The 12,910-nt window shown below is 36.1% G+C and overlaps 2 pseudogenes; both read left to right on the top strand.

Moving 5' to 3' along the window:
- The window catches only part of LOC140667717 (uncharacterized), a 32,863-nt pseudogene that overhangs the window by 2,047 nt on the left and 17,906 nt on the right, over positions 1 to 12,910 (top strand).
- On the top strand, positions 8,849 to 12,522 carry LOC140667636 (uncharacterized; annotated as a pseudogene).

Below are 12,910 nucleotides of genomic sequence, written 5' to 3'. Positions count from 1 at the left end.
ATAGGTTTGGAATTGAAAGACGGACTGTAAAACAGAGCAATTGTAGTGAGTGGTATCAAATTCGAAGCTGTATTGTCACTGCATCCAATGTGGGAATTATAATCCACATGACGGAACGTAAAAACAAGGAAGCATGCTGAACAATTGTTAAATCCCAGATCCATCCGTTCTGCTGCTTTATCATGGGGTAGAAAGTACGAACTTGTTGCATTACAAGTGTTGTATTTTACTAGGTGTTATGCTGAAAATTAGTGTTGGAAGAAGGAATGATTACGCTGAGAAAATTTTATAAAATAAGTAAGGAAAAGGAATATTTATTAGAATTAAATAGAAAATGAAATGAATCTCTGAAAATCTTAATTAATAAGAAAAATTAACGTATAATGTAACAAAAATGTCAAATTATTTGTTTTCTTTTGGTCTCATATAATGCAACGTTTTTAATGCACACGCGGTTTTTTGATTACTTCAATTAACTATATTAAAAAAGTTGAATAAACCAAACAATCGTTAAAATATTGTATTTATTAATCTCAGTCTTAATCTAATATGAAGAAAAATTGATTATGTTATATAGTGCAATAAAATTATAATCTAATAAAAATTATAGAAAATTAAATGTTTCATATGTATGTCAAGCTCGAACACAAAAAATAATATTTTACATTACTAAAAGAATAACTAAAAATAAGCTTATAATACTTAGTTGAAAGGTGGAAGGATAAATTGCAATATTAGACTAAGGAAGTTGTAAGGTGGTTAGGCTCTCTCGTACATTTCTCTTTTTATGAGATTCGTCGCTCGAAATGTAATGTTTGGAAAACAAGTCGATCTGGGACTAGTTTCCTTGTTGTATCATCAAAAAATGAGACTTGTATCCATCACCTCGTCCCAATGTAGGGAGTCGTCGGCAAAAGCGAAAAAGTCGAGAAAACTCACACCTTGCGGCAGGAGGGAGAAGGCTCGCTTGTAAACTTTATCGTCCCCAATTTGGACATTTCGCACCTTTAAAAGGCAAGTACGTTGTCCCCAGTTGGACTTTCTGACACCAATCAAGGCTAGAAAATGTCGCGTGGTAAAAAGAAACGGATAGCACACAAAAACAAAAAACGCTCGTAAAACGGAACCAAGAAATATACAATCAACAACGCGTCGCGTAGGCAACCAGCCCCAAGCGAGAAAACCTCAGCGAAAGACCCGCGGGGCCCGCTCAAGCGCCTCCACTTTTAAATCGAGCGCTCTCTATCTCGGTCCTACGTCGGTAACACATATTTCCCTAACAACAGGAATATGAAAAAATAAGTGGCAATATTGTAAAAAAGTGTGGACTTTTCATTTCTGAAAGCCATCCTTTCATTAGTGGTTCACCAGATGGATTAGTTGCTGTAGCAACTGTTTTAGAGATAAAATGTCCATATTCTATTCAAAATGATAAAATATCAGCTAAATATCTAGATTATCTTGTTGAACGAGATGGAAAACTATTTTTACGAGAAGGCAATAATTATTATTATCAAGTTCAAACAAAAATGTTTGTTACAGGAAGACAATTTTGCGATTTTACTGTGTGGACGACATGTGATATGGCACGCTTAAGCGTAAGTAGAGATGACTGTCATTCAAAATGTGATAATTCCAAAAGTAAAAGATTTTTTTGAAAATTATATGATTCAAGCTCTAGTCAAAAAACATTATCCATCTTCATAATTAAGGTGAATTTGTGATTTTATGGTTTGGTCATGGCATGTTATATGATACTTTTAAAGCCTTATATTTTTAAAATATATTTAATTTATATTACAAATAATTAACGATTAGCAACATGTTATTTTTAAATATTTTTTTGTTACCATTTTTAATGTATGTTTTTTATTTAGTGACGAAATCGACGCAAGTATTATTCTGTCTTTTTTCAACATTCACGAACAAAGATGGAATCACACTTGTGTTGACTTATGTCATTAAATAGAAAACGTCCATTAAAAATTTTAACAAAAAAAAATATAAAAATAATACATATTGCTAATCGTTATGTATTTGTAAAGTAATTTAAAATAATACATATTTTAATAAGCTATTCTTTTGCACTTTATTCTAAGCATGTTCTTTCGTTTATTTCAAATCAAAGTTAAACGCATGTGTTGCATATATTGCATAGGAATAAAATGTTATGTTTGTTTCTTATTTAAATTTTATGCTCGTAAAATAAAATAAAATTAATTAATATTAAATATTTTTAAATTTAATTAATTAATAAAATAAATTTCTTTAAAATTAGATTTATAAGAAGAATACAGTATTAACAGCAATTGACAACATGTGACAATGACATAATAAGTATTTTTATTTATTAGCTCTTTTGTGAAGTTACTTTGTACTTTTTGTCGCTTTAATTTCAAGTATTTTGTTTATTTTAAACCACAATTAAATGTATGTTTAAGCAGAAGAAAAGATTTTATTTTTGTTTTCTATTTTTTTTTCCATTATATGTATACAAATATGTATTAATAAATATAGTATTATTAAGTATAAAAATATAGTATTATTTAGTATAAAAATAAAATGTATAATATAAAATCAATATGACATTTTATGATTCAATAATTTTATATTTCTTTACTCATACATAATCTATTTTCATAATAAAACTTTCAGAAATATCCTTCACTTTTGATAATTTTCTGTCCTTCGTATCTACAGATTTTATTATATATAGGCAAAAAGATACAATAACATTGCTATTACCTACTTCTTTACAAATATAACGAATTTTTATAATATGACAAATAACTTCTCTTTAAAAACAATTCATATATAAATTATATTTGAATTTATTTGATAAAATATCATATTATATTACAACGAAAGTTTATCAGCATGAAATATACAAATACAATGCGGCTGCCTAGACGAACAAGTTTGTGAGACAAAGGTCCACAAAGAATGCGATAAATTTTTGCTAGACCTATGAGACGCTCTACATGAACGCTTTGATGACACTTTCTTAGATCGATCTAACTGTGATGGTTCCTAATCTAATTGTCCCTTCTTTTGTAGAACAAACTCAGGAATGTTTACAAAGACATTTTTAGAGAGCAGCAGGTCTTCAATATTAAAGCCACGATCAGCCAAAATTACATCACTCGATTTTAATTGATCTAAAAAGCCACTCTTCTCAACTATCTGTCTGTCACTAATTGTTCCCCCATATGCATCAGACACAAATGTAACTGTACCGTTGGAGATATACTAATTAATATTTTGAAGGTGTTACAGCTCTTGTAATTTGAGTACGTTTGTTGTTGTGAAAGTGGATTTTTTGGTTTTTCAATTGGAATTTCAGTGCAGTCTATAATAACAATGGAAGTACAATCTTTTTGCTTGAATTTCATTATATCTTTTAACCTGCTATAAGGAGCTCAAAATTAAGTTCTTTGAATTGACAGAACAACAAGTTTATCCATGTTATAAAAATGCGGCTTACGAGAGACATACTAGTAGTGATATAAGAGGGATTCTAACTCTGGAGCTCGAGGGGGGTGCGGGGGCGGGGGGCGAACTGCGGACACGGGGAGGGATGACGTCACGCAAGTCCGCGGTACAGTTGGTAGGCGAGGAGTACGCGGAGAGGGGCAGAGGTCCGCGTCGCAGCCGGTAGACGAGGGGACAGCGGAGAGGAAAGAGAGGTCCGCGGCGCAGCCGGTAGACGAGGGGACAGCGGAAAAGAGAGAGAGGTCCGCGGCGCAGCCGGTAAACGAGGGGACAGCGGAGAGGAGAGGGAGGTCCGCGACACAGCCGGTAGACAAGGGGTCAACGGAGGAGAGTGAGGTCCGCGACACGGTCGGTAGATGAAGGGACAGCAGAGAGGGAAGAGAGAGGTCCGCGGCGCGGCCGGTAGACGAGGAGTTTGCGGAGAGGGAAGATGGATCCGCGAGTAGGGAGATGGATAGAGAGAGACGGCGCAATAGGCGTTCGCAACGCGGTAGACGGAGACGGCGCGATAGGCGTTCGCAACGCGGTAGAAAGAGACGGCGCGATAGGCGTTCGCAACGCGGTAGAAAGAGACGACGCGATAGACGCGTGGTATAGGATAGGATAAGGAAAGCGCTATGTGCATTGTACATAGCGTAGGACAATGAGAGCATGATGTGGTGGGAAAAGGAGAGCACAATACGGCATAGCAGTAGGAAGATAGTGTGAGAGAGAAAGAAGGAGGGTGTGGGGAAATGATAGCGGAAGTGCGATAAGACGGAGGCTAAGACGTACGTGAGAACGCAGAGAATTTTTGTATGTTAAGCTTTTTTTTATAATATTAAATATTATCTAATTATGTATTATTATATATTAAATATTATCTAATTAAATCTAATTATGTATTATTATATATTAAATATTATCTAATTAAATCTAATATGAGGGAAGAAGGATGGAGATAGATAAAGAAGGCGCAAAACACAATACACGTATTTTATCATTAACAAAATTTTTATTCATAAAAGTGTGTGTGTGTGTATACATATAATGTGCGTGTGTGTGTATACATATAATGCGTGCGTGCGTGCGTGTTTTAAAAATATGAAAGATAATATAAAATATAAAAAGTAAAAAATATAAAAAATCTAAAATCTAATATATATAAAATTGAAAAATATAAAGTATAAAATATATAAAGATATAAAAAAAGATATAAAATATAAAATATTAAATATAAAATATAAAAAAGAAAATATAAAACTTAAAAACTAAAAATCTGTAGGCGTGAGGCGGAGGGGGACCTCGTTACGGCTATGTCTGTAACATAAAAGAAAATAAACATTTTTATTAGTATTTTTTAAAATATCTTTAAAATTTGAGCATATTTACAGTACGAGGGGCTCCTCTCCGAACAGCCTGCGGAGGCAGAAAATGTCCGCATATATCTCCGGGTGCTCAACGTCTAGCTTTCGCGCATGGGGGCCGTCGCACCACAAATTTTCCCATTCCGCGCACTCCTTGCGGTAGGTCCGCACCCAGCGCACCTCCTCCATGTGCGCTATGCTTATATACCCAGGCACAGGATAAGCACCTATTTGGAAAATCTATAAAAAAACATATAAATATATTATAAATAAAAAAGCGTATAAAATAATAATAAAAACTACTTACATTTCCAAACAGGACGCGCTCTTCGAAGTGCGCGGCGATGGTACCGGCGATGGTCGATCTACTCCGGAAGCCGTAGACGGCAATAACCCGACTCAAACATCGCCTCCATAAAAACTACTACTTGTGACATTTTTTTTGTTTTTTAATGAATACACTTACTGCACCACAGTCAGATACTTTATGTCAGCTCCAGCGGAGGCTAGGTAACGTCTCGGTAAAAATGTGTAAGGGATGAGCATGACATAAGAGTTAGTACGAATGCTTACTCTTCACAGCTGTTAAAAAAAATTAAAAGCTGACGCGGACTGTCGCTCCACACGGCATTCATACAGATAATTATAATTGAATAGCATAAAAAATATAAAATAAGAAATATAAAATATAAAATATAAAAATTAAAATAAGAGACGGGAGGGAGAGCGCACCGCAGCGGCGTCTGAAAAAAAACATCATTATTAATATCTTTAAAATTTTATAAAAATGATAAATACACACAAATCATGCAGAACTTCTTCGTTTACCACATGCGTGTATTAATGGTGTGAGAGGCAAGTCGCTTTCTTCTCTCTTCTAAAATGTCTATCCTTCTTTCTCTTTTCATCTGTAGCAGCTTCTCTCTTTGGAGTTGCTTCATTTCCGCAATAACAGGATCCTCAAATTGTAAAAGTTCTACTTCGGTATCCTCATTGATCACATCACATAAAAAGTCTATATCATCACGAACCTCGAAAAACAGTTTTAGCGATCTCGTATGAGTCTTTGGCAAACCAATTTCACGATTTCGGAAAAACTGCGCCACAGAAGTCACAGAGTCACCGAAGGCGTCGGAGCGTTCTCTCCACAGCATCTTATCGCGACACTTACACAATAATAGTTTTATTTTTCATACATTAGTCTTCTTTCGTACAAAACGGACAAAAATTATACGGTATTAATTGATACAGCGGTCTCAGGCATCTACCGCATTCATGTAAATCATAGATTTGCTGATAAACTTCACTTTGATGTGTGCGCACCACATCACTCCTAATCTGTGACCTCTCCGGTAATCGCATGAAACACGATATACAGTGTTTAACAGAAATCCCAGGTTTATAATAAAAAGATATAATGCACAGTCGTTTCATTTCATTATATGTACGTACTTGTACATCATCTAACGTATGAATAATAGGTTCTAGAACATCACTGAAATCACTAGAATTACCGTCAAGAACACTAACGTGTAAGGATTCTACATCCGAATCAGAATGCTCGGACGAAAAGTCCATCGAATCGGACAACTCGGCAAATTCGAACGAATCGGATGAAATGTTCATCAAGTCATCCATAAGCACAAAGTTTTTTTTTATCAGATATAACAAAAAAAAATGTCACAAGGATGATCGCAAACTCGCGTTTTCTTTATCAGATGCAATAAGATTGTCACAAGAATGGTCGCAAACTATTTTATGGTACACGCTCCTCCCAAATATATATATTTTAATCTCACATCTCTCATCTCCCTCTAACTCGAGTATCACGTCTCATCTCCCTCTAACTCGAGTATCACGTCTCATCTACATCAGCCTTTTTCAATATCTTCAGCAGAATGAATGTAGATCCAACTATATACATCATACGTTTTATAAAAAATAGGCGAAGAAAGAAATAATAAAAATCAATAATAAAAACGGTAATTTATTTATTGCAAACATCATAGAGTAAATCATTTACATCACATGTTAACAATTCACAATCTACGAGTGACTTGCCGTCAAACACATCACTCTCACGTATCACTTTTACCGCATCGCAAATGTCAGTGATATTGTTGCGTTGCAAAACGTTAACAAATTGTTTAAACTTTTCATTAACAATATATGTATTCTGACACAGCCAGAAATGCATATGATCGATACAGTCTTCAAAATCGAATAAATGCACCAATGTTTGCGGATGCATATACAAAGGATTATTAGACAATGTTAATTTAACAATCTTGAAATGTTTGCGGATGCATATACAAAGAATTATTAGACAATGTTAATTTAACAATCTTGGAATGTAAATCAGTTAATGTAATCATTTGGATAGATAGATCGCAGATCCATAATAGCTCACTTTCAGTCGATTGTACATGTCGTTCAATATCAGCATGTTTCTGCATCAATGAGTGCCAGGTAACGATAGGCAATACTATTTGATTGCCTCGGTTATCACCAACAAGTAATTCCACATATGACAGCTCCGACGCTTATTCCAATCTCCAAGTATTTGTATGATGTCGGGGTTAGAGTATATCTTCTTCCCAAGATACGACCCGCGCGACGAGACTCGGATGAAATGCTGCAAAATTTTAGAAAAATGTTATTAAAAAATAATATATATATATATATATATATATATATATATATATTATTTTTTAATAACATTTTTCTAAAATTTTGCAGCATTTCATCCGAGTCTCTATATATATATATATATATATATATATATATATATATATATATACAGGGTGTCCCCGAATTGGCGGATCAATTCTCGTGGGTAGATAGAGCGTGTTAAACTGAAGCAAAAAATCTTATATCATTTTGCTAAATTCGCAATAATTAATGAGATATAAATTAATAAAGATCGGCCAATCCGTGCCAGTATAAGCGCGCGGCGCGAAGAAACCTCCCAGTTGTTACTTGATACTAGGCAAGACATAAACGCAGAGCGATGTACGTGTCTCTTTTAGTACGCTCTTTGTACATCCTTTGTATGTCCTTTGTATGCCTGCTGTCTCGTCGCGCACCTAGTATCAAGTAACAAGTAGGAGGCTTCTTCGCGCCGCGCGCTTATCTTAGCACGTATTGGCCGATCTTTATTAATTTATATCTCATTAATTATTGCAAATTTAGCAAAATGATATAAGATTTTTCTCTTTAGTTTAACACGCTCTATCTACCCACAAGAGTTGATCCGCCAATTTGGGGACACCCTGTATATATAAATACTAAAAATATTATTTAAAAAATAAAACTGTTTAACTTACTGTTTCTTTGGCAAAGTGTCCATAATCGGGACGTAATAATTCATGTTGCTTCCTTTAGCGGAGACCACAAACGATTGACACGATACTAAATTATTTTAAGTATATTAAAACACAATTTAGCACTACACACTGCAATGTGGAGGGAATTATTGTTCACAATTTAGCACTACAAATTGCAATGTGAAGGGGGTGATTGTTGATACAGCAAGCTTTTTTCTCCAAGCGCCTATATAAGCTGCTAATTAATAATTACATCTCCAAAGACTTTAGCTGAATGTGCTTAAAATTTTCCATGCGCCGAGGTACGACAACATTTTCTGATAAAGTCACACCTGAATATTCTAAATGAACGTGACAAATTATCAAAAAGTAACTCGCAGCTGCAAGTAATTTGAAACTACAAATTATCCATGCACTAACGAATCTTACTAAAATGTTTAAAGTGTGCGTGACAAATCGCGAAATGCAACTATATGTAATTTGAAGCCGCGGATCTTCCGAGCGCCAATGTGCAGCTGCTAATATTTGAAATACAGCAAAAAAAATTTTTCGACATAACGTCATCGTTAGATGACAAATCGCGAAATGCGTGATAGAAACGTTTATGAATCGCGATATAAAATCGCTGCAAAGAGGTGCACCTCCATTATTTTCGAGTCATGCATCTTGTTCGGTCTGAAAACCATGGCGGAGCAAATTGTGTGGGAGCAATCCATCCGGGCAAATTCAGTGGAGGAGTACATTGCGTGGGAGGTACAATGTAACGAATGTATCGAGTCGTTGGAAGAACAAAGTCGAATTAAACGACCACGATTATCGATCGGAAATCGACAATCGCTGATTGCTCGAATCGCGCAACTCGAAGGACTGAAAAATGTGTTGCGCAAACGTTTCGTACACGCGGGTGCAGGATGCAGTTCGCGAGAAAATGGATTGATTTGGCGAGAGATCGATACGGCGTTCGAAGGTCGTATCTTGATTTATGCGGTTATAAATTATAATTATATCGAACTTCATCAATTTTTGGAAAACACGAGTGACATTGTGCTCGAGCACGTGCGAGCCGTTATGCAAAAACACAGCAGTGTGAAAGTGAATACAGTGTTTAATGGTTAGTTTGTGACGGGCGATAAGCGCGCCAATAAATCAATCAATACGAGAAAATTTGAACTCTTTCGTACATCCGATTTACGCGAGTAGTATGAGCGGCGAGTCGTCGAGCCCACCCTTGCATCGCTCGAAGAATTTCAGGAACGCGATAGCGGATGGACATTATCGCGTATACTAAATTTGACTGTAAATATAAATAAATATAATCCTATGCGCGCCGGATGTTGCGTGCAATTACTGCGAAAGATAATAATGAAACGAGCAGTGATTAACGTGCAATCTCAAGACAATGCATGTTTTGCGTGGGCGGTGGTGGCTCCTCTGTATCCAGTTGAAAGAAACCGACAATCGTCGTACCCACATTATACAACAGTACTGAATCTCCAAGATATTGAGTTTCCAGTCACTCTTAATCAAATTAAAAAATTTGAAATTTAAAATGACATTTCAATTAATGTGTATACCATCGAGAATGAAAACATTATCCCATTACGCCTTACGGAGCAAAAGAGAAACAAGCACGTCAACTTGCTCTACGTGCAAGATGCGCGAGATATCGAACATTTCGCGTGAATCAAGAATTTATCCAGGCTCGTGAGTTCGCAACTCAGCAAACACAAGACTAAAAAATATATCTGCGATCGGTATGTATATTTAATAAAACTGTCTAAAAATATTTAAAACAAGGATATAAAAATTTTAACTTTTATTTTACAGATGCATGCACTATTTTCAGTCGGACGAGAAACTACTGTCGCATACAGTAGACTATGGAAAGATGAACGACTGCGCTATCCGGTTACCGAGCGATAAGGACAGGTGGCTCGCATTCGCCAACTACAACAGAAAGGAGCGACTACCTTTCGTCATGTATGCCGACCTGGAGTGCGTTTTGGTGAAAAAAGAAGAAAATTTTTATCAACATCACCAAGTATTTAGTATCGCTTATTATGTACATTGTTCGTACGATAATTCGTTATCCGCGTATCATTTTCGTCGCGAAGCCAATTGCGTTGCGTGGTTCGCCGACGAACTTAAAAATTTGGCGCAACGTGTAGAAAATATTTTAACAACCAATGTCCCCATGGTAAAACTAACGCAAAATGAATGGAAAGAATTTCGAAGCGCGACTCAGTGTCATATATGTGAAAAACCATTCGTGGAAGATGATGATACGCGCGTATGCGATAATTGTCATTTGACCGGATGATACAGAGGTCCCGCGCATTCAAATTGCAATCTAAATTACAAAGAATCTTTTTGCATTCCAATAGTATTTCACAATTTATCCGGTTATGATTCTCACTTTATAATCGAGGAAACAGCGTTCGAAGGGGAATCGATTTACTTCCGATAACAAAAGAAAAATATATTTCATTTACAAAACATGTTAAGGATACGAAAGACAAACCGAGAAATCACATTAAATTACGTTTCATAGATTCATATAAATTTTTCACAACAAGTCTCGACAAATTGGCATCATTTCTGAGCAAGGATAAACTCAAAATTTTACAAATGGAATTTAAAAATTTTCCGCCGAGGATTTCAATTTCCTGACAAGAAAAGGTGTCTTCCCGTACGAGTACATTGACTGCGTAGATAAATTGCAAGATATGTGTTTACCATCGCGAGAATCATTTTACAGCTTCTTGACAGGTAACACAGTATCCGAGACCGATTACGCGCACGCTGAGATTGTGTGGAAACGATTCTCAATTCGAACACTAGGCGAATATAGCGATTTATACCTCAAAACTGATGTCTTGTTACTAATAGACATTTTTGAAAATTTCTGCGAGAGTTGTATCAAGAGTTATGGGCTCGACCCCGCGTATTACTATACTCTTCCCGGCTACACGTGGGACGCCATGTTAAAGCATACGAAAATTATATTTGAATTACTCACAGACATTGACATGGTTATGTTTATCGAACGAGGTATACGCGGTGGTCTGAGTCAATGTTCCAACAGGTACGCGCGTGCTAATAACAAGTACATGCAGTCGTATGACTCATCGAAACCATCAACGTACTTGATGTATTTCGATGTTAATAATTTATACGGATGGGCACTGTGTCAACCATTACCCTATGCCGATTTTCAGTGGGTCGATAATGTTTCGAATTTTGATGTATTATCGATCGCGCTCGATTCGTCTACAGGCTACATCCTCGAAGTCGTCCTCGAGTATCCGCAGCATCTTCACGATTCGCATACTGACCTACCGTTTTGTCCGACACGCGACAAACCACCTGGCAAGCGCGAAGACAAGCTTCTCGCAACCTTATACGATAAGAAGCGTTACGTGATCCATTATCGCAACCTGCAGCAATGTTCCCGTCACGGTCTTCGTATTGCAAAAATTCATCGTATATTACAATTCACTCAATCTCCGTGGCTCCGTACTTATATAGAACTCAACACAAAATTTAGAAGACTGGCGAAAAATAAATTTGAAAAAAATTTGTACAAACTAATGAATAATGCAGTGTTTGACAAAACGATGGAAAATGTGCGCAATCGCGTAGATGTTAAACTTTTAACAAAATGGGATGGAAGGTACGGCGCAAAGGCATTAATTACAAAACCAAATTTTCATAGCAGGAGCGTTTTTTCGGAAAATCTAATCGCTGTGGAATTACGTAAACTCGAGGTGAAATTCTACAAACCAATTTACGTGTATTCTCGATATATCCAAGACATGTTTGTACGAATTTCACCACGATTATATGGTACCAATGTATCGGGAAAGATGCAAAGTCATATACACTGACACGGATGGTCTTATATATCACATTGAGTGCGACGATGTGTACGAGAATATGAACGCGATAACAGCAGATTTGATACGAACGACTATGCGATAGACAATGCGTACAGTATACCGCTCGTGAATAAAAAGGTACCGGGTCTAATGAAGGATGAAAACAACGGTACCATAATAACCGAATTTGTCGAGCTTAGAGCAAAAATGTATGCGTTGCGCGTGGATGGTAAGAAGGATACGAAAAAGGTAAAAGGCGTCAAGAGTAACGTTGTCGCGAGAACGATAACGTTTGACGATTACACGCGGTGTTTGAACGAAGAGATTGAAATGACGCGTAGTCAATCGTGTATAAAATCAAAATTGCACGAGGTATACACCATTCGCGAAACAAAAATTGCTCTAAGTCCGTATGACGACAAGCGGTATATTGTACCTACAACTACGTTTCCGTGGGGACATTATAAAATACCATTGTAAATAATTGTATTTATTTATTGTAAATTTAAATTATATATATATATATTCATTCATGTAAATTTATGTATATTTTTATTATGTTATATGTTTATAATAAATTATTTTTATGTATCCAAGAGTTGTGCGATTTATCAAGTCCCAACCATTTCACAAAAACTTCATCGCCTTTTTTGCGTATCACTTTTTCCACGAGATACATGTCGGGGTTAGCAACGTTATGCAACTCGTATTCGTAGAATCCTCCGGCTACTAGATTTCCGCACGAATCTGCGAGTAGATATGTCGCGGGATTAGTATTCTGTATTTTGACAATTTTAAACACTTCGGCCGACCAATTTGGTGTGTAACCTTTATCATAAATGGTCTTGAATTTACTCACACGTATCGA

Source organism: Anoplolepis gracilipes, chromosome 7 (assembly GCF_047496725.1).
Source record: "Anoplolepis gracilipes chromosome 7, ASM4749672v1, whole genome shotgun sequence".
NCBI lineage: Eukaryota > Metazoa > Arthropoda > Insecta > Hymenoptera > Formicidae > Anoplolepis > Anoplolepis gracilipes.
The sequence above is the reverse complement of the archived record's forward strand: the minus strand, read 5'-3'. Positions and strand labels throughout refer to the sequence as shown.